General features: G+C 36.8%; 1 long non-coding RNA gene across 1 annotated transcript in view; it reads right to left on the reverse strand.

Annotated features, from left to right (window-relative positions):
- LOC106964108 (uncharacterized) overlaps positions 1–27,296 on the reverse strand; it is a 99,810-nt gene that overhangs the window by 26,103 nt on the left and 46,411 nt on the right. The window contains exon 3 of the long non-coding RNA XR_001428327.1: positions 20,160–20,194. This is a non-coding gene — a long non-coding RNA (uncharacterized LOC106964108). The remainder of the gene's footprint in view (positions 1–20,159; positions 20,195–27,296) is intronic.

Consider the following 27,296-nt stretch of genomic DNA (forward strand, 5'->3'; position numbering starts at 1 on the left):
GTCGAACACTGTTAAGGTGTTTTTTTATGAGAGACAGTCCAAAAAAATAACTTGAATCAGAAATATAAAATACCACAAACACAGGTCACCATCCTTCAGGCTTTGCCTTCTGAAGTCTGTGACAATATAAAGCTACTTGTTTGATGCATATTTCAATCACCCTGCCAAATTCTTCTCAAGAAGAATATATATAAAGCATGCCTGTTGCTTTAGGGACAATGAGCAAGAACCCCTAAATATATTATACTGTATTTTATGTACCAAATGCTCCCTCAAAATTCCTCACACCAAACAAGCCTGAAGCATCAGACAGCAGAGAGTTGACCAGTAACACAACCGTGTTCAAAATATCTTCATGTCCTAATGCCGAATTGAATTAGGCAAATTTTAAAATTAAATACAACTAACTCAATGTTCTTTCAAAAACTGTGTACAAGTCTGAGTGAGAGGGACAACCTGAAATCCCTTCTCCTGTCTTGCTCTCTTTCTCTGTTCCTGGATTTCTGCTTTTTTTTTTTTTGGTGAGCCTGCTTTCAAAGAGTGTCAACTTTCATTATGGGGACTAAAATTACCATGACAGGAATCTGCACAAACAAGGAAATCCTTAACAATGAGGGCTACAAGCTATCTAGTTTTAACAAGCACCCTTCACAATAAGCATCTGGAAGCTTTAGAAGCCATTTTTCACTGTGTCTATGTGTGCAGTGTCCCAGTCATATGTTCATTATACCGTTAGCTGGAATGCCATTACTTATTGATGGTACTCCTGTTTAAAATGCAGCATCACAGCAGTAGGTTGGACAATGTTTTCATGAAGACACACACACACACACACACACACACACACACACACACACACACACACACACACACACGTTCCCCATTTCATATTTAAGTTAATTCAAGTGTTGAGCCACAAGAAATCTGCAATCCATAATCAAAATTCATAAGTATTTATTTAACTTTTTATCTACTTTCTTTGTATTTTCAATGCAAAGAAATCAATAACATAAATGCTGCATGTTATTAATGGGTTTAAACAGCACAGTTGTTTTAATCTTAATTACATCTTTACCTTAAATGTGTTTCTGTACATAATAATTTGAGTCACTTCTGACACAATATCTGCTTTCTCCCATTTTGCATAATGTTCCTGCAATGCTCACCTGTCTATTCTCTGTTTATTATTGCACCGCTCTCCTCTTTGTCACAGTTAGTTTCTGCTCTTGGGTCCTTTATTAAATATGGAAACGTGGTGAAAACAGCAAATCTCTCTTTACACAAAGGTTGCTTCTGTTTTCCTTGAGATGTGACCCGTTTTCCTGTGTCTGCTCTGTTTTTGCCACCTTCTTCTGAATGGAAGAATCATTGTCCCTCACAGCCGGAGCTGCACTCATACAGCCTCAGAGAGTCTGAGTTAACCCTACTGGGCAGGTAGAGATTATGCAATTTATGTCCCATTGATTTTGGTCAAGCGAACAATAGAAGGAACAGGAATCTGCGAATTAGGCCTTGACCTAATACCACTAAATGAAGTAATGAGTTAGCTTTAAAAGTCATTTCATAAACTGAGTTTATAATTTTATCTAAATTAATGTCAATCCAGCTGTTCTTAGAGGAATGTTGGAGAACACCAGTAAACGGAGGGCACCACGAATACCAACGAACAAAGCAGACAACTCTGTGAGAACATGGTGAATGAGTTAAAACAGGGCTGTGTTAGAAAACAACATCCCAAGCTTTAAACCTTTCAGACAGACTCCAAAACTACCAACAATTAGCCATCAATCTGAAGTGACAAGCAGAACAGAAACAGAGCAGCAACCGAGAGGCCTACAGTAACATTGGTACTGCCCTTCACAAATGGACAAATGGGGCTTTTATGTAAGAATGAAAAGAAGAGAGTCAGAAACCTCCAGTTTAAATTTTGCCTCCAGCTGTGTAGGGGACACGACAATCATGGGAACAAGGCTCTGTGGTCAGATGGACCCCGAATTTGACTTTACTGAAAACACTAACACTGCACGTCACCATGACGGTTTTAAACATAGTGGTAGCACAATTCTGTGGATATGATTTTTTTTCCTTGAGCAGGGTCAGAGAAACGGGTCGCCGTTTATGGGAAGATGGATGGTGCTAAATTCAGGGTCATCCTGAAAGAAATCCTGCTTGAGGCAAAACAAAGGAGACTGGGGCAGAGACTCACCTTTCTGTAACAGACAACTACCCTAAATTTAAAGGTCCCCAGATGTCAAAGACTCCTAGAGACATACCCCAAAAGACTTGTAGCTTTAAATGGGCAGTACTTTGTATTTTCCAGGCACATAATGCCATTTCATACCACTATCAGGTAACTATTTTACCTTCAATTGCTACAAAAATGCTGCAGCTATCAAAGTTCCTATATTTCTAGGACATTGTCAAAACAATGCTTCTCATTATGCTGTTAATCGTACTTAGGAGGTTTGACTAGAAGGCAGTTCCTATGATGAGCTCCCAGTTCCACCAGGTGTTTGCTAATTTCTGATGCCACTGATCTGATGGAGCAAAGTGGGGAAGGCGACACAAAATATAATAAAATCCTTGAATGGATTTTGAATCGTTTTGCTGCATGTTGTGGCTATGAGTCTGAAAATGCAACTATAAAATCAGCTACATTATAAGTTGATTTTAATCATACTCCCTGCCTCTTTTTAGCTGCAGCTAGAACACATAGTATTCACTCAGACAAAATGAATACAAAACAATGTTTTTTAAAGATTCCAATTTGTAAAAGGTTTTTTCCTTTCAATTATGCCCTACTTTGTGTCAGTCTGACTCATAAAATCCTAATAAAATACGCTCAAGCTTGTGGTTATAATTTGACACCATTTTAAAAAGTTCAAGCAGTATGAAAGATTTTCTTTCTACTGTCTCATTAGAAGCAGCAAATGTCCTGTCAGAACCTGAAAAAAAAATCTTTGACAACTTACTGTAAAATGATTCAAGCTATACAAGGCATGCAGTAAGTAGGAACACACATTTTGAGCAGGTATGTCGAGTAATCTGACAGTGGAACGCTGACCATCCCTCCTAATGCGTAACTAGATTACCCTCATGGTCCTTTGTCTGTTTTTACATTATACTCTCTGCAGATAAGCCTCTGATTTGCACTGTAATCCTCTACTTGGCATGGCAGGCAAGCAGACTACCTGCCTCTGAACTGTAGTCTGTGTCTGTCAACTTGCTTTGTTTCTCTGGATGTATGACTCAAAGTGTGTGTTAGTGTGGCATTACGGATGCGTGCACCCGAGACTAGTGAGTGTGCATGAACATCCTTGGCTGCATTTCATTTCAAGACACAGGGTTCATCTGGCAATGGCACGGTCCCAGGTGTTACTTAGAATTAAGTGAGACTACACACACACATGCAAACACACACACACCCACACACACACACAATGGTGGACATTGTTTAGATTACTTCCAATCTGTCTGCACATAGAAAAGCCCCGATTTGATCAAACATGCATACAGCTTGTGGTTCTCCATGGGAGAGTTTCGGTTTATAGTTTAATAGAATATAAAGCAGTCAGCTGTATTCATTAGACATCAGAGGGCAAATTTACTACCTTAGTAGGGATTTCTCTTATCCTGCAAAAAAAAAAAAAAGAGTGTAATTAAAAAGCATAATAATACCATATTATTTTCCTAATGGACCTGTGAATTCAACATTACGCAATAGGGGAACACAAACAGCTTGTTAGTGGCACAACAAATATTTTTTTACAACCAAATGAAAAAGCCTGTAATGTAAAAACCAGGATCTTTGAAATGTGACATCATTGAACATATTTCTGGCAAAGTTGTCGATATAAATTTAAATCAAAGCCATTCAAGTTTCTGAATGGGTTCACTCTTGTTTATCAAGACGAGGACTTTTGTGCTACTTTGACGAACTGGCGAAATACATGTAGCCATAGCATGGAGAAGCTTACTTTTCAATTTACATGCATGCAAACGGAAAACTCTGAAAAAAAAAGGTATATTCCATGTGGACTTTACTTTTTAGAAATACAGTGAATAGTGAACTATAGCATTTTGATCTGGATATTTCAAAACTTTATATACTACCAAGGATGTAATACACAGGAGACCATTCTCATTGTTTTCCTCAGGGTCTGTACATATTTGTTGGTTAAAAAAAAGAGCCATGAATGTATCTTGGGAGCATGAACAGATTTGTCATCAGAAACTGTTACAGCTGTAGAGCTGTAACAGTAAAGCTTTAGATCTTGCATTTGTTGTTAATGCACACAATGAAATATTGAGAGAAATTGCTGCATCAACAAATATGGGAAGTTATAAGTTTCATGGCTTCACCTAGTTAGAATTATTTAAACTATTTACAGCTTTGACTAGGAGAACTAATAGTTACTGTTTGGGAAAATACAAAATTAAAAAAAAAAGATCAGCTTGTGCTCCAAATATGTGTTGTTACCCAAATAACAACACATATTTCATGTCCATAAAGTCCAGAGTTCCTGATCAGAGGCTGTGCTTGGTGGAGGAGGCTTTGGGCTCTCGATTGGTACTTATGGATGTAACACAGTGTACTCTGCTGATGTCAGGTAGTGCTTTTCTAAAAATGTAACACTATAATTACCCGAAGGTTAGGAAAAAACAAATCCAAATGCCCGTTTGGTACAAATCTAACCACAAAAAATATTGATTCTTTTGTTTCACAGACTCACTGATGACTCCATGGAATGGCCTCTACCATCCTACAGTTTATATTATTAATTTTATTTAAAAAAATAAATAATTGTGTATAATTCTGTTGAGTTTTTACATTCAGTGCTCAAGTTTGATGTGCGACCGCAGTAAAACTGAAGGATTCTGCTTGGAATAACAAAACAATTGCATTTCTTAAAAAAAAAAAAAAAATATATATATATATATATATATATATATATATATATATATATATATATATACACACATACACCAAGGTCCAGAAGGCGTTCCCTGTCTCTTCCCTGATGCCTCCTTCAGGCTTCAGACTCCTCTGAGTTTTGAGCAGAACTAGGCAGAGCCAGGAAATTAATAGCAGCATGAACAAATGGAGAAAAATATGCCAAGCAATGACTAGTTAGCGCTGATTTACTCAGAGCAGACATAAACTAAATAAGCAGAAACTACGAGAGCAAACAGGATCTTGTCCAGTATAATCTAAAATATAATCTTGGGTAGAGGAATGACAGCAGGACTCCAGGTCAGTTCACTTCTTTGACCATTGGTGCTTTAATTTATGTAATTTTGTTTCTTCTTTCTTTCATCTTGCACCTGTAAACAAACCCTTTCATACCCATGCCTGAATGGAACAAGACAAACTGACATCCATTGATTTGTCTTTGAAGTTTAGTGTTTACAGATAATTTAAGTAAATAGTTTATTATATCCTAAGGCTTTGAATTGGATCTTATTCCCACTTATTTTAGTTCTGATCACCATTTGGGCCAGTTAACTCTTAAAATTATGACAAAGATTGTCAAAAGCCCAAAACTATATTATTCATTGGAGTTATATGACCACATTTTTCTTTGAGTAGACTCTGAACAAATAGAATTAAATGACTTTAAATCAATGGTTGTCAAGACGGTAGGTGCAAATGTGGAACAAAAAGACCACAATGACAAGACATGAAACATCAAAGGGGGGAAATGATCAAGATCAAACTGGAAACTAGATCCACAGAGCCGTCAGAATGATCAGTATGAAAGAAGCGCATGATCAGAAGATTCATAAATAACAAATGTTCTGCAGCTGGAGCATTTAAAAGTTGACCAGAACAGTCTTTCAGAGCAAACAATAAGGTATCATCATCACCTCCTCACAGCTGCAGACTCCAGTGATAGTCATGTCCTGAAAGTTCAGCTGCAAAAGCATTTCAATTATTCACATTTACTACCCATTTCCATCAACACCTGACATCTTTTTTTTTTTTTTCGCAAAGTGCCTTGAGGCAATATTTGTTGTGGATTGGTGCTGCAGAAGTAAACTACATGCAGAAAATATGCAAGGCTTGTTTTGCTCTGTCAACCACTGCAGATGACATGAAATGTCCGTCTATTAAATTCTGCCTCTCTGGGGTCGGGTCACGTGGGCAGCAGCCTGAACAGAAAGGTCCAAACTTCCCTGCCCCCAGTCACTTGGGTCGGTTCCTACTGGGAACACATGCCCTCAGATTATGCCAGGATTGATAGATTGGGCCCATTTGATCATAATTATCTTAACCAGTCTGAAATTGCAGATGACCAAATATCCATGCCAAATGTTCTTCTATTAAATGTAATTTGGGTTTGAATGAAAACAACCTAGGGCTATTTAAGAATCGATTTTCCAGAGCTAAATGTGGACAAACCTAAGTTTACCCTACACATTTTAAAACTAAATGCTGAAGGCAAATCTGCTTTTAAAAACAGCTCTATCGCTCAGTCTTTCTGGAATGATGTATTATGTAGGAAATTAAAGAAAAAACCACCATCATTTATGTAAATGTATGTAAATTGAAAAGGGCGTGGCAAGTGATTGCTTACCCAGCACTGCACAATAGAAACCAAAGACACTTCTTTCATTTTTAAGCAAAATCAACAAGGTCCAATGGAATACAAGCCTGACCTGATGATCAAGAAATATAGATCACTAAAAGAATCAGATTCCAGATGCAAGTGAAGAAAGTGAACTTCTTCTGTCTTACGTTTTCTAGGCACATCGCATGGAGAAGAGACCCTGGGATAGAACATGCTGGAGGGACTACACATCCCTTCTGTTCTGGGAACACCTTGTTATCCCTCAGAATGAGCAGGAGAAAGTTACCAGAGAGAGAAATGTCTGAGTCCTGCTTCCAGATGTGTTTTTTTTATCTGACCGGATCTCAGAATAAGGGTAGACAACGGATTGATTAATGGCACACTGAACATGTTTCCTGTCTATTGTGGTACAGCAAAATATTGTATTAGGTATATCTGAAATTCTGCATTAGTAGCTACATATAAAAGTTTTATAATCTGATACTTTTATTTAAAAGATTAAGGCTTTTTATCTCCAAGCGTCTCCAAGCGAAATGCTTAACATCCATCATCTTTTACAATGATTTGCATTCCTTTCTGATTTAGTCGCATGTTGTTCTCAAAGTTTGGATGAGTCCCTTATCAGGACATGAATTTGACTTTTCAGTTGATTCTACTTAAAAAACAGAAATAAAAAGTAAAAGATTTTTCTCTGTATATTTCTTTGTCAAGTGTGTTTGTTTCTCTGTGTGTTTTAGAAAATCTGCTGCATAAACAAGCAGAAATAAACCAAATAGTGCAGGCAAAACATTTGCAAAACAAAAAAAAAAAGAACAGGAGATTGCTTTGTTTCATGAATTCCCCATACAGTGTATGAGTCATTTTGGTGGCACTGCTTTAAGAAACAAAATGTCCACTTTTGATTTGTAACATTAGAATAAAAGCATTTCCCTCAGGAGTGCCCACAAGCTTGTTTTGCTTGATGGCTAGTGATCAAATCCTTCAGCTGCAGTGGGTTCTGGAGCTTCTTGTTCCTTTAATTTTTGTAATTTAATTTCTTTTTTTATTCACCAAGTTTTGAATCATCCATTGAAGAAGCGAGCAGAAAACTTCTAACCGTTTTAGAAAGTAAACTTTTTGTACAGACCAGTTTTTGCTCTGAGTTTAAGACGCATCTTTATCCAGACAGTGGAACATGTTGCTTGTCATGAAGCTTTCAGTTGGTGTAAATGCTCTGTTTACAACTGGATATATATTTTTATCAAGTTAAATTGTAACAATTAACTCAATTATAGTATAAAATTCAAACTATATCTTTCCATCATCTAAAATTGTTATTCTTGCAGGGTCACGGGTTGGTACATAACTTACTTATTAGGAGTCTATACAGGCTGATAAAAGACAATATGCTGTTTCTTATAGCCACTAACATCATTGTTGGTGCTGGGAACAAACACAGGATCTCTAAAAATACCAGTAGGAGATTAATTCATTGGAGTTTTTTTCCTCATGTCTAAATGTGCATGATAATAATGAACCTCATTCATCTGAAGTTTATTCAAGCCTCTATTCATAGTTTTGGGGTCAGTTGCAACTAGAAATGAAGAACTTGAGTTGAAGCCAAAACATCAGTTTGGCCTAGGATGTTGTGCTGGAAAAAAAAAAAAAAAAAAACATTCTCTGCACCAAGAAAACGGCGTGAAACTGCAAATGATTCAAGATTCTTAGCAGCTCAACTTAAACTAAAAAAATAAATAAAATCATAGGAGGCCACTATCACAATTAAACCTTTAGGAACACAGGGGGGTTTATTTAAATAGTCAGTGGGAAGCCATGAGTGTGAAAAGCACAGCTTTTGTATGATTATAAAAAGGTCCAGGACTATCTATTAGCACAATACAAAGTATGTGGTTTGTACAATGAGAAATCCTTGATATAACCCTACTGTATAAATACATTACTTTTATATTAGCTGTTACTGCAGACATAATCCATAGACAAAGACAGATCACAAAACTATAGAGTTGTTATGATAATTTGTCCTTGATATGCAAAAATGAAAAGTTTTTATCAGAGCACTGCTACTGTAGCATCCGTTGGCTTCCTTGAAATATGAGCAGTTTTGCTAAAGGCTCTAATTGCTGATCATTATAGCATATATAGGGGGTCTTTGACTTTATTAGTGTGGGTTTTTGTTCCAATTCCATTGTTTATGTCTTTAACTCTGCTTGTTCATACTAATTTCTACATCATTTACCTGTGTATGAGAGCCCACAGTCGAAACCTTGTGCAGCGTGTGCAAAAGTGTGAGAGGAAGTTATTGCTGGTATAAATCAAGCCCTATAATTGGTTGGGAGCCTCAGCAGGAGGTCACTCCTTAGGCTGCTACTAATTGGCCACCAGCAGTGAAGTGCGACACACAGTTGGTCCAAAGTAGAAGTCATTCAGCACAAGCCTGCCAACAGGTGTGCATAATTTGTGTTAGATAAGTGTGTTTTCTATCCTTATGTCATTATGTGTGTGTGCGTGGAGCATGAGAGTGTATTACATTACCTTGTTTTCACTCTACCTCAGGTACACCAGTTAAACATTGTGTTTGTTTGTATGCTTTTGCAACACATTCGAGTGATGGGGTCACACCAACATGAGCGGTTTTGACTTGAAGAGCATTGTTTTTGGTCTGATCCATCACAAAGTCCATTTTTAGAAATGCTCTCTTTACTTCTGGCTTGGCCAATTTGTATTGCAAAATTTAGCCTGGATGTTTTCTATGGTGGCTGTTCACACCTGTATTTCATTGCGGGTGATTTTCGCTTGGAGATGTGCTCTCACAGCTGGAGAAGTGAAGCAGGGGCATGAGGGGGCATTTTTCTGCAGCTCCCAGGAGGTAGAAAATGATAAGAAACTGGTGTTGCCATCTTATTTTTCTTTAAAACACACTGTGAATAGCAGATGAACCTCCTTGTAATTTCCACAGCAGATGCATCTGAAGAAAAAAAAACAACATACAAATCTGATGGAAAGGAAATAATCAAACGACTTCACTCAGTATTAACAGTTTCTCACTGCAGTCCAAGAGATTATTTATAACTGTAACTAGCAAAAACTAGCAAAATAAAAGCTTTCAAGCAGCAGCTGCCCTACGCGCTGATGGTACATATTCTCTTAAAACCTTTCCCAACACATTTCCTTTGTTATCATCACGTACTTGACCAATCACATCACATCACATCTTGGACATTGAGGTTCTGGAACTTTCCATTGGATAAAACAGACTAAAGCAATATAATGCTGTTATACTGCATGGAGTATAAAACTGGTCATGGGCTGAATCAAGAACTGTCATTTTTAACTGAGTTCTTTACCACTGTTGGTCTTCTAACATCTTCCAGGTGTGGTAATATATGTTAGACTAAAAGTTTAGATTAAATTCCAATTTCCAGATGCTGTGCAGATAAGATAACAGATCAGGATTGTGAAGCTTTCACAAACAATGCCTGTTTAAAACACTGTCAACAAACTAAGGTGCTGATATTGGGTTACCTGTTTGCATTGATGCTGAACTTGAAGGCTCTCCATGCAATATAGTCCTTAACAAAACCAAAGAATAACACAAGGAGAGCATCAAGCAGTATCTGGGTCTCTCTTAAAGGCAAAAACTGTGTTCAATCAGTTCAAATCCTGAGTTCAAATCATTCCAAATACCCACTGATCCAATTAATTATTTACTGCAGTCTAATCAGTTAACAAAAGGCCATTCACACCTTCCCATAGTGAAGCTAACACAGTTTAATCAATCAATTTCTTTGCCTTCATTAAGCATTGATGAATATTTAAACTGTGGCGCATTGCTAAAGGTTCCTGTGGGTTTTATTCACATCACTATGATTGACCTATGTATAAATGTGTGACTCTGGGTGATTGCGTATGTGTACCTAATGTTTGCATGTGTAAGGAACATCACACTACTTTCTGTAAATGAAGTAACAGAAGGAGTTGGATGAAGGATAGAGTTAGAGAGAAATGCTATAAAATCAGAAAGGTTTAAAATGACTGCTTCTGCACCAACCTCAGGTGTGAATGTACATTTCACTTCAAGCCTTTCTTTTTTACCTTAACAATCTTGCCATGCTCCCAGACTGGAGGCATTGTTCCCTTTGCCATCAGTCTATCATGAAAATATAACTGCTGGGCAAAAAAGGGGGATGAAAACCAGAAGGGATTTGGACTTTTTAATATTGCTACCTACTCTTCCTGGCTTCTTTTCGTCTAACAAAACAAAAACACAATCATGTTCCCCCTTCTCTTTAAGGAGAAAACTGCTGAGAGTTAAGTATGTCTCCATAACTACTGTAAACAACTCCTCTAACTTGCATGTAACTTTCATGACCTTTATATGTCTAGACATACTAATAGCCATGTGTAGATTGGTCAACTAGACCCCCAAGTCGCCTAAGTTCTTACATAGCTCACACCAGTGGCATTTATTTATATCTAAACATACTTGTGCATGGTCTCATGATCAACAAGCACGTTTTGAATGTCTTGCAACAACCTTGGCAATGAAAGACTGAAGACAATTGTGGTTACATGCAGTCTCAGAAAATTAGTAGCACCCTGGAGAAGAAGTTAGCCGATGACAGTGCCTGCTGACACAGCAGGCCAATGAGAACCACCCCCTGAGACACTCGGGAACAACATTCCTGTGGCGTGGCTTGTTTCACAGTTGGTGAGGCAGTTGGTGAGGCATTTCAGCACAAAAACAACAGAATAAGAATTGACAGTAGATCTAAAACATGTTGCAACCTCTCTGAAATTTCTTAATTTATCTAATTTAGTTTTGAATTGTCTCATGCGATTCAATTTGACCAGATTATTATCTGTGGCATGCTGCATGACACACCTATAGTGATCGTCATTTGAATTCACAGGTTCAGGCATCAAACGCTAGAATTACTCTGACTACAAAATGTATGGAATTTGTTTACTTTTAAAGGTTTATCTCACAAAATTAAAATGCTGAGACATGTTGACACCTCTCATAAGAGCTTTAAAATAATCAGCGAAGGTTGTGAGGAGTCAGATCCAGAAGGTCGCAGCAGCCCCAGCGGGACAGACATAAAGTACCATCACTGTCAGTAGCTGCCTTTCCATTGACCATATAATTGTGCAATTGGACATTTCCAAAATAAATTTGCTTAATGGAAACGCCATTCTTGAAAAAACTTTTGTTTGTAAGTTTTGGCGCTAGAATAATGTGATTTCTTGAACTTTACAAAATGGCAATGGAAACACTTCTCTGCATCACACATCACATAATCAACAACCGGATGTTGTCACTGACTCAAACCAGAAAAGAGCCAGTGGAAGAAGTTGGAGGATGATGGATGACATGTCTTTCAATTACTTATTGCATGAACAAACGTATTCACATGTGATTTTAATTGCATTCCTTATTTAATGGAAACACCATAACTTTTCAACATGGGCGGAATGGAGACGCAGCAAGTGAAGCACAGGAGCAGCAGCCCTATATGTCAATGAGGGACAAGGTAAGATGTACGGCACCAAGCCCAATTCCCCGACACAGCCACACCACCAGTTCTCTCCAGTAACAGGAGCGCCATTTAAAGCGGGTTTTGGTGTATAACAATCATGGCTGATATTTCAAATCATTTGAAATGAATTTTAGCAACAAGAACCTGGATTTTCTCCCAATAATGTAAACATTCTTACTGTAGTTTTTACAGGTGTAGATACAAAAAAATAACAGATACATTTGTTTATGTATATGTACATACAATTGTTATATATGTACATAAATAGATGCACTTATGTTCATCTAGTATATCATCACCTTTTTTTTTTTTTACAATTTAGGTTAAAACGAAACCATGTAAAATACAATTAAAAAATCTCTCTAGATGTGTAGATTGGAGAAACATTTGAACAGTTTCTCAAGAAAAATGTAAAAGGTTTATTTCAGGTGTGCTTGATGCTGTTAAATTATCCTGAACATTCGACATGGAGCTAGATTGCTTGTCTGACACATAACTACCAAGAGTTTTGAAGAGAAGTCTTTTGAAAGAACAATCATGTTCCACTTAAATTTTAGCTCTAAAAAGGAGCCCAGTAGAACATAATGACACACATTAAATAGCTGACAGGAGTTACATATGGTGTAAAGTTGGACCTGCTTTTAGCCTTCCAAGCTCTTGAAAATATTAGAGCACCTTAATGACAAAGGGAAAAAATATCTATTTTCCGCAGACACATGTTTTATCCACCTTATTTCTAAGGTTCCTATATAAACCTGAAGTTTCCTTTCAGTTATTTCAGGAAAAACGGGGTCATATGGGCAGAAAATCAGAGTTTGATCATACAAAATCCGTTTTTATTCTTTTAAAATAGAAACATAGCTATATTCCATATAGCTTGTATATTTTTTCAACTCAGTTAAAATGAGAGCTGCCACAATTTGAAAAAAAATCACCTAAATTAAAACAATTAATGAATTTTGAATATCTCATGCAGGAAAAATACTTTTAAAGGGAGTTTTGTGCGATCTGTCTGAAAGTGTCAGGTAGGTATTTTATGTCCGTATTTATTTTTGCTTTGTTTCAAGCTTAATTTCAATAAATCTCTGCAAAATTAGTTCTATGTGGATTTCTCTATGTCTGTGCTGCAGGATGTAACCAAATGTCAATCTCTGTTTTTCTTTTCTCCAAGTGTGAAACATCTGTGTCAATTAGAAAAAACAAATGAAGATGGCGGGGCTGCACAGTGGCGCAGTTGGTAGAGCTTCAGTAAGAAGGTTCTGGGTTCGATTCCCGGCCCTGGTCTTTCTGCATGGAGTTTACATGTTTTCCTTGTGCATGTGTAGATTTTCTCCGGGTACTCCGGTTTCCTCCCACAGTCCAAAAACATGACTATCAGGTTAATTGGCCTCTCCAAATTGCCCCTAGGTGTGAGTGTGTGTGTGCATGGTTGTTTGTCTCTGTGTTGCCCTGCGACAGACTGGCGACCTGTCCAGGTGACCCCGCCTCTCGCCCGGAACGATAGCTGGAGATAGGCACCAGCAACCCTCCCGACCCCACCAAGGGACAATGGGGAAAAGAAAATGAATGAATGAATGAATGAATGGATGGATGGATGAATGAATGAATGAATGAATGAATGAATGGATGGATGGATGGATGGATGGATGGATGGATGGATGGATGGATGGATGGATGGATGGATGGATGGATGGATGGATGGAAATGAAGATGGCATAAAGGGAAAAAGTGCGGTAGAAAATACTGCAAGACGTTCTGTGAGTTCAGTTTGTTTTGTATGAAGCGTGTTCATCAAGGTAAACGGACAGATCTGTCATCAACAAAAAAATCTGATGGCATCCTCACTGATTTTACTTCCATCTAAATGGAACAACACAGCGTTTTCTGATAAAATGCCTTTAGATAACAGGAATGTCTGTCATCTCAAGACAACATTCTGACAAACAAAATATTAAATTACCATAATAAAGATGTAGAATAAATAAAACCTGTATTTAGTTTTGATTGACCCGTAAGATCAGTCAAAATGAGTAGATTATCCATTTTCTACTACATGATGTTTAGGCTTTCCCCGGATAACCTGGTTTAAATAGGACTTAAATATTTAACAATTGCGGTATGTGTTAATATAGTCCATCCTTCTGTCTCGCTGGCTCAGACACAGAAAACCTCGGAGAATTTCTGAAAGAAAGCGATAACATCTCAATAGCTTATTCCCCCTTTTCCACTAAATGCTGCAAAGCAGAAAAGTGTTTCTGCAGAGCAGCAAACCAAGAAGGAGACCTCTGGCTCCAAAGGATGACCTCGCACTGTAGTGAAGATAAGGATTTAGTTTTTATGATGGAGATAAGAATAGCTAAGAAGCTGAGTGTCACAAAAAAAAACCTAAAATAAGAAGTCTGACTGAAAAACATGATGACCTGAAGTCCAAATAGTCCAAAGAACTGATGCTTCATTCTTACCAGTTGTTTGTATATTTTTTCATTTTCCTACTGGAATGTTTAAACTCCTTTTGTCCAACAGGTTTTGACGAATGTTCATTTTTATAATATTTAGTCATTCTTGTTAAACATTTAGAAAAATGAAATCCAAGATGTTCAGCAGCAAATTTGCACATGCTGAAAAATATGGTAAAATGTCATATATAAATATATTTTTTAAGAATGTATTTATAAGAAATATATTTATTCTTTTATTTAATTTTTTGGGGGGGATTTTAAGGGTTTGAATTTTTAACTCTAAGTACACTTATTTCAAAATGAAAGGTATTTTCAGTGTATAACTAACTCGTTTTCATGCAACCATCAATTGCAGTGAAGAATATTTTTTAAATAGGGCTGTTTGTGACAAAAAAAAAACATAAACCAAAGAGCTAAGTTCCATAACATCTTCTCTATTTTTTTCCTACTTGTCCTTGCTATGGATGTAACATGTGAAACTTTTAATAAAGTGGAGACAAGTAAGTCAAGTAAGTAAAACGATCTTTATCTCAAGTAGATAAAAACATATATTTTAATATAAATCTTATTCTAATCTTCTATAAACCTGAAGTTTAAAATATGCCAAATAAAAATACAATACACCTTTTTTTCTCACTGTCTAAAGCTAACTCAAACCAAACATATCTTGGTTTAGGTCAGTTAGAATAGTTATTTTTATTTGCTAAATGCCAAATAAAGACAGAAATAATAAGTCAGAAATCTGGCCTGGGTCTTTCTGCATGGAGTTTGAATGTTCTCTCTGTGCATGCATGATTCTCTAGGTTCCTTCTAAGTTAATTGTTCTCAGGTATGAGGGTGTGTGTACTGTTGTCTGTGACGGACTGGCGACGTATCCAGGCTGTTCATCACCTCTCGCCTAACAACTGCTTCCTGGATTTTGCCTTCTCCTCCCAGGTGGACATTGTTCAACATGCTGCATTTCCTGTTGCTGTGATTCACACATATTAGCATGAAATGCTTTCTAAACACTGACAGATTTCAGCTGGTTTCCTGACTTTTTTTTTTCCCCCACAAGCTTTTCTTCATGTGTTCAATATTCACTTAATGTCTCATGCTGTTGTTGCTTTCAACATGTTCACGGTTATTTTTGTATTTCTTTTACAACTCTTTTTACAATCTGTTTCCACTTTTTCTATTGATGCAGTTAGTTTGCTTAATTGTGCTTGATGTTTCTAACTTCCATTGTGCTTGCCTACGCTTACTCATACTTCAACAAGCTGCAGGTCCAGGGATCAAACAGCTTCTCTGCCGCTGAGCTGCACCACCATCCCCTGTTGGGAGACTGCGGATGGGAATAGCTGCTCATTTTTACAAGAAGGATAACATGATGGTACGTTTCATTCCATCTGTCAAAAGGTTGAGTGTAGTGAGCTCAGAGAAAGGAGGAAGACATCATTTTTTGTGTTTTTCCACTTGACTTTTAAATACTTAATAATTACAGAGGTGTCCACTACAGGTCTGGCTGGTTTGTTTGGCACAGGATCAATAGTGGCAGCTTTAAACTGTGCTGATAAAGTGCTGCTGTGATACAGCTGGATAATAGGGACAAAAAATACCATATTTCAATAATTATCATGATGTAGTTTCAAATTAAAGTCTAGTTTCAAATGATAACCATAGACATTTATTTAAGAAATGTTCAAAAAATAAACACTGTGATGTTATTTCACTTTATCTTCGGCTGCTGCTGAAGATAATTAGTGGTCCTGGTATCAAAACATTACTACTGGATGTTTTGTGTTTGTAATAAAATGCCTGAAAAGGGAGAGTTCTTGTCAAACTAACATCTCCATAACTCCAAGACTTCTCCCTAAGCTTCTGATTCGCTCAGGTGAAACGGTTTTGATGACAGTGACATCACCTCTACACTTCTCTGTCCAACAGACTGCACAGTATAAATCATATTAATGTGAAAATTACTATTGTTGACTGTAATATCAATCCACAAAAAATCTGGATACGCAGATGACATTTGAGCCAATTTAATAATTCTGTAGCTGGTTTGATGCCTGAAGTGGACATATTGGTATTTGGACAAAAACAGTACACAATTGTCAGAACTGAAATCTTTGCCAGCCATGATAAAATGGCCAGAATGAACAATTTCAAACTCACTGAACAGCTCAGACATGGCTAACTTGGTCTTATCTCTGCAGTAGATGAATGCAGCCCTCTCCCCCCTGCCCAGAGTTGAGTCTGAAGGAGGACCAGAATTACATTATTATGCATTCCACAGTGACTTCTTGCAAATATAGTTTTGCGTTATTGATTCCCATTTTGAATTTCACAAAAGATCTCTGCTTCTCCGTTTGCATGCAGCATGTTAGTCACAGCTTTCAGTATGTAGCCAGGTTAGAACAAAAGCACAACCTCTCACCCGCAGCTGAATGTGTAATGCATCTTCTTCTGTAAATAAACCATATTTGTTTAGTTATGTTCTTGTTTCTGATGAAGGACAATAGTGAGAAATGGAAAATTTAGCTTTCATCCAAGCCCAGATTCAGCTCCTTTTGCCCATTTCTGGGTCTTTGTTTGCATCTCATCCAATGCACCTGATTACCAGCAGTAGCTCATAATCATTTCTTACCATGTAACAACAAAAGCTTGGACTTCTGTACATACTTGTACTACCATTTCAAAACTTACAAATGTGTAGAAAAATAAAACTGTTAAAAGCTAAAATAAAACGATTAACTCAACAAGTGTAGAAGTCAAACCGTAGGATATAGAGAACAACATGTTACTAATAAAGTAACTTATGTTGCTATAACTGATCCATAGTCATCTCTTTGCAAGTTAAGGTAAATATAATTAACAACTGACAGATTATCCAAATACTTTTTCCACTCCATTGTTCATTTCTTTATTTGGTCTTTATACTCTTGTCTGTATCAAGGCAGACTCATTCCGAAACTTCCTGGATCCTGGAAAGAAAATAACTAATTTTCCACTCTCCACATTCATCATATTACTACAACATAGGATTAAACTGGCCAATTATTTTAACATAAAGGCCTTTATATATTTCAAATGGAAAAAGAATATATAATATTCCAGAAATATACAGAAAAAGGTAGCTGTTTCAGTCAAACTAATCCTCATTTTCTTTGGGTTTTGCGGGTGACCAGGTTCAGTCAGGAGATTAAAAGTGAACTAAGCTTTAACTCCTTTGTATGAATAAGACTAAAGGTAGAAAAGATTCTCAATAGAAATACATGTGGGGCTTTTTGTACAAGCGTATTTAAAAGGATTATTGAATGAATGTTATTAATCACTGAGCTTCATGGCATTTTAGTAGTACAATTCTTAGCATTTCAATAACATGTCCAATAAAGTATTTTTACTTTTTTAATGTATATCAAATTATATTTGTTTATTCATTTATATACTTAAGTTCATGATCGTTGCTTCAGTGTTTGTTTCAGTTCTATAAACATAAAAATCCATGTTATTAATTTGTTAAAAACGTAAGTAGCCAGCAGCATATGATCAATTAGTCTCAAAAACATTCAGTGAGCTTGAATGAATATTTAAATTTTGAAAACTTGACATCAGTAACAAATATAGAAAGAGAGAATGATGAAGGTATTTACTCAGTATAATTTATACATCCTAGTTCGCTCTAAGCCTATTTTCATCCATTTTGTAATCTGTACTCACTGAAGAACAGTTGAAATAATACACCCTCTGAAAGGATGACAAAAACATCTGATAAAGCAAACAACAAGTCACATCACAACCAGATGAAGATAACTGCTGTAAAATCTATTTAAATAACTATGTTCTCAGAGAGAAGACTGATATAAAGCTGAATTCATTCTCCTGTCAAAACCAACGCATTGTCAAAGCTGCAGGAAAACTCTGTCTTTTAAAGTAATACTAAAAGTAATTTGAGTACGAGCATGTATCGTCAGTGAGGTCCAAGAATTTCACACTTTCATAACAAATCAAATGTGTCCCAATTCTGATTTTTTTCACCCCAAAAAGCGTCCAATTTGTGCCACTTCCATATGTGATACTAATTTCAATACGTATTCAATAGTTTCCAAAGCATCTGCAGTCAGAACAGTCATGTTGTGTTTTACTAATTGACATGAGACATGTATCATAATTCTGTACCAGAAGAAGCGAGTTGTGGTAAAGTACAATGGCTAAAGGAAGTAGTGCTGACACCCTTAACTTTATTAGTGCCAAAACTGTCAGCTGCTCAACAACTTTAAAACTGATCCATAGACAGTGGCATCCATTATTATTACTTCAGTAAACAGCGTGCTGCTTTGCGATGTCTACGCTCTTCTTCTGCGCATGCAGGTCGCTTTGGGGTCATAAACTGTTAACACAAACATCTGATTGCAGCTGCATTTAATTAGTAGTAAGAACACCCACACACAAAAAATTACGATTTCAGCAACAAACTGGAATTGAGTGTAGCGACCTGCTGTGTGAAGTACATATTTAGGCCAATCTGGGGGACATTTCTGGGCCCTCGACTGATTTTATGTAGTATCAAAAGCAGTTCAAGCATGGTATATATTTGGCCCACAAGCTCAGGCAATTCATACAGATGGAGACGGTTTTCTTAGCCAGCGCATTTTTCTTTCTTTTTACAGAGAAACTGCAACCTTAAGATAAAAATCTTGAGCATGTCACCAAGTATCCACCTTTGGATTATTGAGCTTTTTTGTTTCGTTTTAATTACATAATAAGTAGGAGCATAAGTATCGAGTGACTATTGCTCGAAAGAAGTGCACCACTTTCTGCAGTTAATTGGCATATTTAACTTGGTTAAATAAAGAAAACAGTTTAAAAGTAAGAGTGAATCAAATCCTAATATTGTCTCAAAACAGATGAGAAAAACACTGCCAAAAAAGTTTAATCAGAACCTTCATTCAAACCTGCAAAACTGTTTTTAATGCTTTGGATCTAAAACAATTTGCAGATCATTTTCCCCAAAAATCACACGTTTGTTTGTTTCAGAAGCTATTTTGTGTACAGAGTAAAAAATAACCCTTCTCTAAATATTTGACTGTTGTGATAAAATTTATAATTTTGTTACCTGCAAAGTACCATCAACATAACTGTGGCAAAAAGTTTGGACACTGCATCAAAACGCATCATTCATAATACCATCCCAGAATAACAAAACAACTTTTAGAATCATTGTTTTCTAGTAAAATTACTGCATAAACTGTTCTCAGGCTTTTTGCAACGTATTTGTTTCATTAAGACATTCACCAATCTGGAATGATTAAAACAAATGCTGGAAAAACAAAAGCCGATTTATTTTCTGAAAGTTGATTTTAAAAATGTTTAATTCAAATGATGAGTATGCCTGTTCAGTGTGCCACATTTGTTACATCCAGCAGCACATAAATAATACAGAAATTGACCACTTTTAAAATATCCAGACCATAAATTTTTCTCCAACATGTGCATGTGTGTTTGTACACATTTTCTAAAAACCCAACAGAGCAAAGCAAAGCAAAGCAACAAGACCAGGAGAAAAGGAGAGCAAAAGAAAGAGAGATCACAGGTATTGATTTTCTTACTTTTAGTGGAGGTGAGGAGGCAGGCTGGGATTTACCTGGTAGGGAGAAAGGTAAAGAGAGTGGAAGAAAATGTTAGAAAACAATGAACACACACATCAAGTAGCAGGGTTTGCTGTGGGGTCCAGCAGTGACAGTGAATTATAGATTTCTGTATTGTAAAGGACAGAAAGAGAGGACAAGACACACACACACACACACACACACACACACACACACACACACACAGCTTACTAGTATCAGTGATGGTTATGCAGATGTAGATGCAGCTGTTCACTTAAAGTCACTGTAAGTCATTTCTGGTACGTCTACAATCATTGTCTGCTCGGAAGACACATTTGTGAAAGCTTCAGCTTCCTGGCTGATGTTTTTAGACGTTCCTTAATGTTTCCACATAACGTTTTTGCTTCATTCTGCCATCTATTTTGTGAAGTTCAACTTGCCCTCATCCAGCAAAACCCAACACAGCATGACTACCACCACTCCATCTAACTTTAAAACGTCACAGTTGGGATGGTGTTGTCAGAGTTTGCCTTTTTTTTTACTCAAAATGCAGCAGTAGTCTTCATGGACAAATAATAAAATTTTAAATAGACTTCAGGACATGTCTCAAGAATTACAGCTGTGAGTCGATTGACAAACTAATTTTGCTTTATGTGTTGCTTTTGGAGTAGTGGCTTCTCGCTGTCTGAGTGGCCTTTAGGCTCATTTCTCATATTTTCTACTTGGGTTTCATTATCAAAGATCTTTAGTAATCGTTTCAAATAGGTAGTTGAGGAAACCCTGCACCAGTTTGCTCAGTCCTTTCAGTTTGCTTTAAATTTGTAGTTGACAACAAAGCAATGTGTGATTGACACCCATGAAAACTTGAAATGGCAGCTAATATATTTATAGATTAAATAAAAAAAACTGTCGAGGAACCTTTCTTAGCCGTAGCTAAGAAAGGTTAGCTGCAGCTTGGTAAGTCATCTTCTCTCAGGCTAAGAAGCAATGCTTTAAATTTCCTGATGGCAACATTCTACATCCCAGCAACACAGTCATTTATGGAGACTGTATCTTTTCATGTACACACGCCAACAAATGCAGTCCTCAGAACCTGCTTTGCCCCCGATCATAACGCTGGTGGCAAAATTCTCCGATCCGCCCTTGGATTTTCATGTACTATTGACTGTGGAGAAAAGGTATAAACGTCTGTGTGTGTGTGTTTTGCGTGTCAATGGGTGCCAGTTCCCCTGTGCATGCCCTGTGCGTGTGTGTGTTTGTGTGAAGAGCAGCAGGAGAGCAGTCTAAGTACCCTGAGGATAAAATATGTGAGAGGAGATAAGAGTAATACACAAATACCCCTGGATTAGGCTTCTTATTGTCACTGTCAACACTCAACTGAACATACATTCAACATGTAGACACACATGATATATATAAATATATATATATATACACACACATATATACCCTAAGGCTTTGTACCCAAGTCTGAACTTAGATCATCAGTTATCTTAGATTCCTGCATTTAATGTAAAAACAAGATTGACAGTTAAAGATTTGTACTCTTCTTTCAGCAGAGATTGAGAGTAGAGGGAGATTGAACACTTTGACGCAAAACTAAACATGAAATTTGGGAAATAATAAATTAATCCCAGGATCCTAGCATTAGGCATTTCATGAAGACAGTACCATATTTTCTGAACAATAAGTCACACTTTTTTGTTCATAGTTTGGTTGTTCCCAAATTTATAGTTTGGACATATTTTTTGTCTTCTTCATGAGGAATTGTTTGACTAATGCGTTAAATATTAATCCATGTTGACGGACATGCACCAGGGATTATACATTGCCGATTATAGCCGCGAAGAAAACTAATCACAGCCTGGAGGAGCTCCTCCACAATTGGGTACATGTGCTGTCGATGTTCTGACAATCTGTGCTTCCTCGTCAGATTTTCCTACCATAGCGCGTCCAGTTAACGATGTCTATCTATCGATGCAACCTCTTGAAACTGTTAGGACACTTGCTGAGGTTTCTTAATGATAAAGTTATGTTTCTATGCCTGAGTAGTTGCCAAGGAGATTGATATAAATGACTTTGCAGGCGGAAACGTCTTTGTGGTACTGCTTCATGTGACACTGCCGCCTCTCTATGCCCCCAAATTTACACTGTATGCATCTCCGCTATGCTGTGCACTTTGCCTGGCCATGATGCACTGATTTAGAGAACAGACATCGATGTGTCTGTGTTACGGTCACTGACCTCTAGGGGCTCTCTTTTTTTGAGAGCTCTGTGTTTTCTGTTTCAGCTCTGCCTGATTGCTGCAGGTGAAGTGTGTTGGGGCTCGTCAGCCGCCATATATAAGCAGCAAGCTGGAGATGTCAGAGCCTCTCCTTTTGTTTGACCTGGGCCATAAGCTGTGACTCTGCTTGAGAGCTGTGTGTGTGTGAGAACTGTCTTAAGTTTGCTGTGAGCAACTTTGTACAATTATCCAGAGGTGGAAGCTGGTAGGGGTTCTCTGCCATTTTTGTTATAACCTGTTTTCTCCTGTTTTTTGTTAGTAAGGGAGTTTAGGTTTTGTATTTTCCTTTAGTTCTCCTTTAGCAAGTGGTTGTTTTATTTTATAGTTATAAAGGGGTGTTTTGTTTATTATTTTGGCCTTGGAGACCCTGAAGTCTTAAGCTCCCCTGTGTTTTATTTTCTCCTGTAGTAGTTGTTTTTATCTGGATTGTAAAATAAATTATACTTTTGTTACTCAACTGTTCGGATTACTTTTTAGTTTTATGTTAAAGCCCAGTGCCAGAATTTACTTTAGGAATTTTAGGGTGGGGTTGTAACAGTCTGGAACTGCTAGCAGACTTCCAAGTCAAAATCAACAGTTTCCATGAGTTTGACAAAATCCTATCATTAACATGGACAAGGTCACCCTCATGTTTCACAATTTCTAAGTAAATGCAACTCATATTCCAGTGTACTCCATACTCCAGTGTCCAGTGTGACAGGTATTTTTACTTATTTTGATGCATACTAATCCGACATACTCTAAAGCAACTTGTAGTCATGAAAATATGATAATCTTTCTTCCTAATTTCTTTCTCTGACAGCCAAAACACAAGGCAATTTTATATGGTTCTCTTCAGCGCAATCAGACACTTGAAGCAGTTTCTCCCAATGGCTGCGCAAACACAGGCTTACAATTATTTTTCAGAGTTTAAAAGAGAATATGAACAAGATAACGTACTTTCTTGCTTTTATGAACTCCTCATGAACTCCTGCTTCCAAAGTGATTCAGTATTTCTTCTTTAATATGAAACTAGTGTTGCACATGTGCTTCCTTAAGGAATACAGATATACTTTCTGATTATGTCCTGGGATTCTAAGTAAGCAGTGTTCTCTACTTGTTAAATTGCTTAGAAATTATGTTATACAACTGCACCTGCCCCAGAGGGTTTTCATCAAATTTCCACAAAAATATAATCTTCAAGGAAGTTATAATTTGCTGATGTACATTATTCAGGTATTTTTCCCACAATGTCAAGCTCAAAGCATGAATAAATAACAAGAAATAAGTACAATTCATGTTTGAACAGTGTGCAAAATGTCTACTAAGAGTAATAAAGTCAGGAAATCATCCTCTGTTTGACCTTTGCAATGTGAACTCTTTCAAGCATTCTTTTTGCAACATTGCTACAGTTCAATAAAGATTTGCATACATTTTACCTGCAAAAATGCCACCCAATTCAAATATCAAAATAACATTTTGATAAAGTTTACGTCTAAAGTCAGTTGGAACACTTTGATTATTTTCCTTTTTAGGATTTCCAATGAAGATCATCTTCATTCCATGGATTTGTTGACCTGTTGTATGACTTAGTTTGAGCAAAACTTTGGATGTTGTACAGATGGTCTCACATTTCTTTTCAGATTAGTTAAGTAAAGGCAGAAGTTAATAGTTTATTTAATAATTGTAAAAACCAAACTTGGCTGCTGGTAAAACGATGATTGTGCTGAAACCACTTTATTATTCTGCATCTTTCCATTTATGCAGTTTTATCAGACATATGAAAACCTAACCTGTCATGTGAATATCTTTTCAGCAAGAGGAAGTGTCTTCTTGTTAACTCTTCTAAACAAGCCACACCTGTTTAGTTTGTTTTTCTTAATTGTGCTGCTAAAATCTCTGACATAACTACCACCTCCATTGCCTGAGATGGATGGATTCTTTACCTTCAATTTCAAAATCTAGCACCATCTGGCCTTCCAGATAACATAAAGGATAAGGCATAAAGGTTTGCTATTTCAAGATGACAAAATGTGAAAAATAGATTTGAGTAGTAATACTTTAGCAAAGACTGCATAATTATAAATAGCCCTTTTTAAGTATGCTGTGAAATGTTTATAGAGCTAATACAAGGCTTAAAAGGGGTTGTGCGAGTGTAAATCTCTTATTTCTTTAGATAAAAGTGTCTTTCCATTTTGTGTCCACAAACTGCGTGTGTGAAGCAGACAGAGACATTTACCTTTTTTGTCATTGTTTGTGTGCGACAGCACCTTTTGTATGGCTTGGCGTCAGACGCTACCCACATTATACAAAGATCAGGCAACTGAGTACAGAAAAAGATAAGATTAAGGCCAGAAAAATTTTCACGGCCCTGGTGAATGGAGAAGAGAAAGACAATGAGGACAACAAAGGAAGGAGTCAAGGGTAGTTAGTCTGAAACACAGAATAATATGGTAGCCAACAATAAGTCCTCACTTTTCACATGATCTTAATGTTGGTGGGATCTTGTTAAAATCAGCAACAGTTTATCCAAAAGTTCATGACATTTACGTTTCAGCTCTTAATTATCACTAAACCATGGAAACATTTAAGTGCACCAAGGACCAAATATCACAGAAAGGAATGGATATAATATGAAGTGAGATTGAAAATCAAGAAATACGAAAATAGAAGAAGTTACTAATTAAAAAAAGAACATTTGGTTTGATTGTACATTAAATTGTACAATTGTTGATGTTACATGTGACATGAATGATGTGTCTGATGTTAATGTTTGTCTAATACATGAGACCTGTTTCTGTTTTGCACACAAATACAAGTGAAAATTTCACCCAATAAATGTTTTTTTACAAGCACAAATGGCAGATCATTCAAGCAAATCATTTAAGCATCTGGATGATTTTTGTCAACAGTTATTGAACGCGCTCTGAACGGTAGAACGCTAATTTAAAATCCAACTCATTTTCAACTATGTTTTGGATGCAGTGCATTTATTTCCAAAGTCCCAAAGACATGGATACATGGTAATTCACAAACTTTTTGCAGTGACTTGTATGTTCTCATTAAGAAGTGAGTGTTGTGTTGAAATGAGACCCCCTGCTGAGAATACCTCTGTTTTTGGTCCAGTCTTAAAAGTAAAACATCTGTAAAGTTTCTCAATCAGTTCAAATGTGTACATTTATAGATCCTCTGGTAGTTGGTCTTTAAACACAGCAGGTCCTCATGGGGTTGCAAAAAATAACTTTATGTGCCCCATTTAAAGAGACCTATGTTTTTAAATGTTAAAACTACACACAATACATTTGAAGTTGGACTCGAATTACGTGGAAAATCATTACAGCAAATCAAACTAATGGACATTAGTCATGGTTTCAGTTTAAGCTTTCATATTTATTTTTGCTTGTTTATTTTATTCTTCAATGTACCTAGCAACTGTTGGTGTTAGTTTAATTCAAGATGCATGTAAATTCCATCTTTTAGAAGATGCTCAATTTGTCTCTCATTTCCTTTTCCCTTTAGAACAGCTATATGCATTCTAGTACGCCATTAATACTTTTGATTGTTTTTAACTTTTGTCTAATGACCATGTTCTGTTACATTTCTTTTTTATTATTTGAGGTGAGTCTCAGTATGTGGAAGAAGACAAAGCATACTTTAGTTTCAAAACAGAGAAGCTGTTCTTCGGCAAAAAACAAAGATGCATGCCGAAGTTAATTTTTTCCATTCACACAAACAACTTCAGTAGTCCCGTGAGCCATCTTCAAATAAGTGAATTCTTGAGCAGTGGGATAGGTATTTCTCAAGTCATCCCTCTGAAGCAGAGATGAGAAGAAGCCTGTAATATTCCTCAAAGAAAGGCCACAAAGGAAAGTGACTTGATTGCTATATTGTGCATGCATGCAAGTATGTGTGTGTGTGTGTGTGTGTGTGTGTGAGACTGTATTTGTGTAAGAAAAGGTGTCCTTGAGCGGCTGGATGGTGAGATAGAAGGCATTTGTTTGAACAGCCAAAAACAGAGGGAGCAACACCACAGGGGGGTTGAACACATCAGGCCAGTAATAGTGAACCTACTGTTGTGTATCCGTGTGTCTTTGTGTGAGATTCAAGTGCAGAGGAGGCATTTGAGGATCCTGTATTTCATTGCATAGTCGCATTTTCAAGTTCATATTAGTGACCAGAAGAGGAAAGTGGAAAAACAAGAGAAAGAAGGAAGGAACATCACAGAAATGGAAAAAGAGAGATAACAACAAAGAACCAATAGGAAAAGAAAATTATATAGAGGGCCCGTTGGAAGGAGACGCCGTGCCCAAACAGATGCCAGCCCTTATACTGTGTGTGTGTGCGTGTGTGTCTATGCAATCATCCTCATGCTGTTATGAGCTCATTACACCAGTAGATCTGAGAAGATTGATGATGATAATAGAGATGATGGAAATCTTGATGACGATAATGACGATCATAACATGAACATTACCTGCCAGTCTCAGACTCTTTTCTTCTCTTTTTTAAATGTAAATACTGCTGTCCATTAGCAGGATCAAACCTGTAATGCAGAGCTATTGAACAGGCAAATGATTGGATTAAAGATGATTTTCTGTCCCTGAATGGTACCAAAACTGTCTTGATGGGTGTTTTTCCCCAATCGAACAAACAATTTGTAATTTTCCTCTGCCAATAAATTATAAAGAAGTACAAAAAGTTAATGATTTAAAATATCTGGGAATTCCCAACTTAAATTTGAAGTTCACATTAGGAAAGTTTCTAAAACTGTAGAAATCAATCTAAACAGTTCCTAAGATGCTGTTAAATTATATTTGCATGCTTTAACTTTGCACACATTTCTTATTGTGTAATTGTATGGAGCCAAACTAACC

The sequence above is a fragment of the Poecilia latipinna genome, unplaced genomic scaffold (assembly GCF_001443285.1).
Source record: "Poecilia latipinna isolate Pla-1442-1.1 unplaced genomic scaffold, P_latipinna-1.0 Scaffold1625, whole genome shotgun sequence".
NCBI lineage: Eukaryota > Metazoa > Chordata > Actinopteri > Cyprinodontiformes > Poeciliidae > Poecilia > Poecilia latipinna.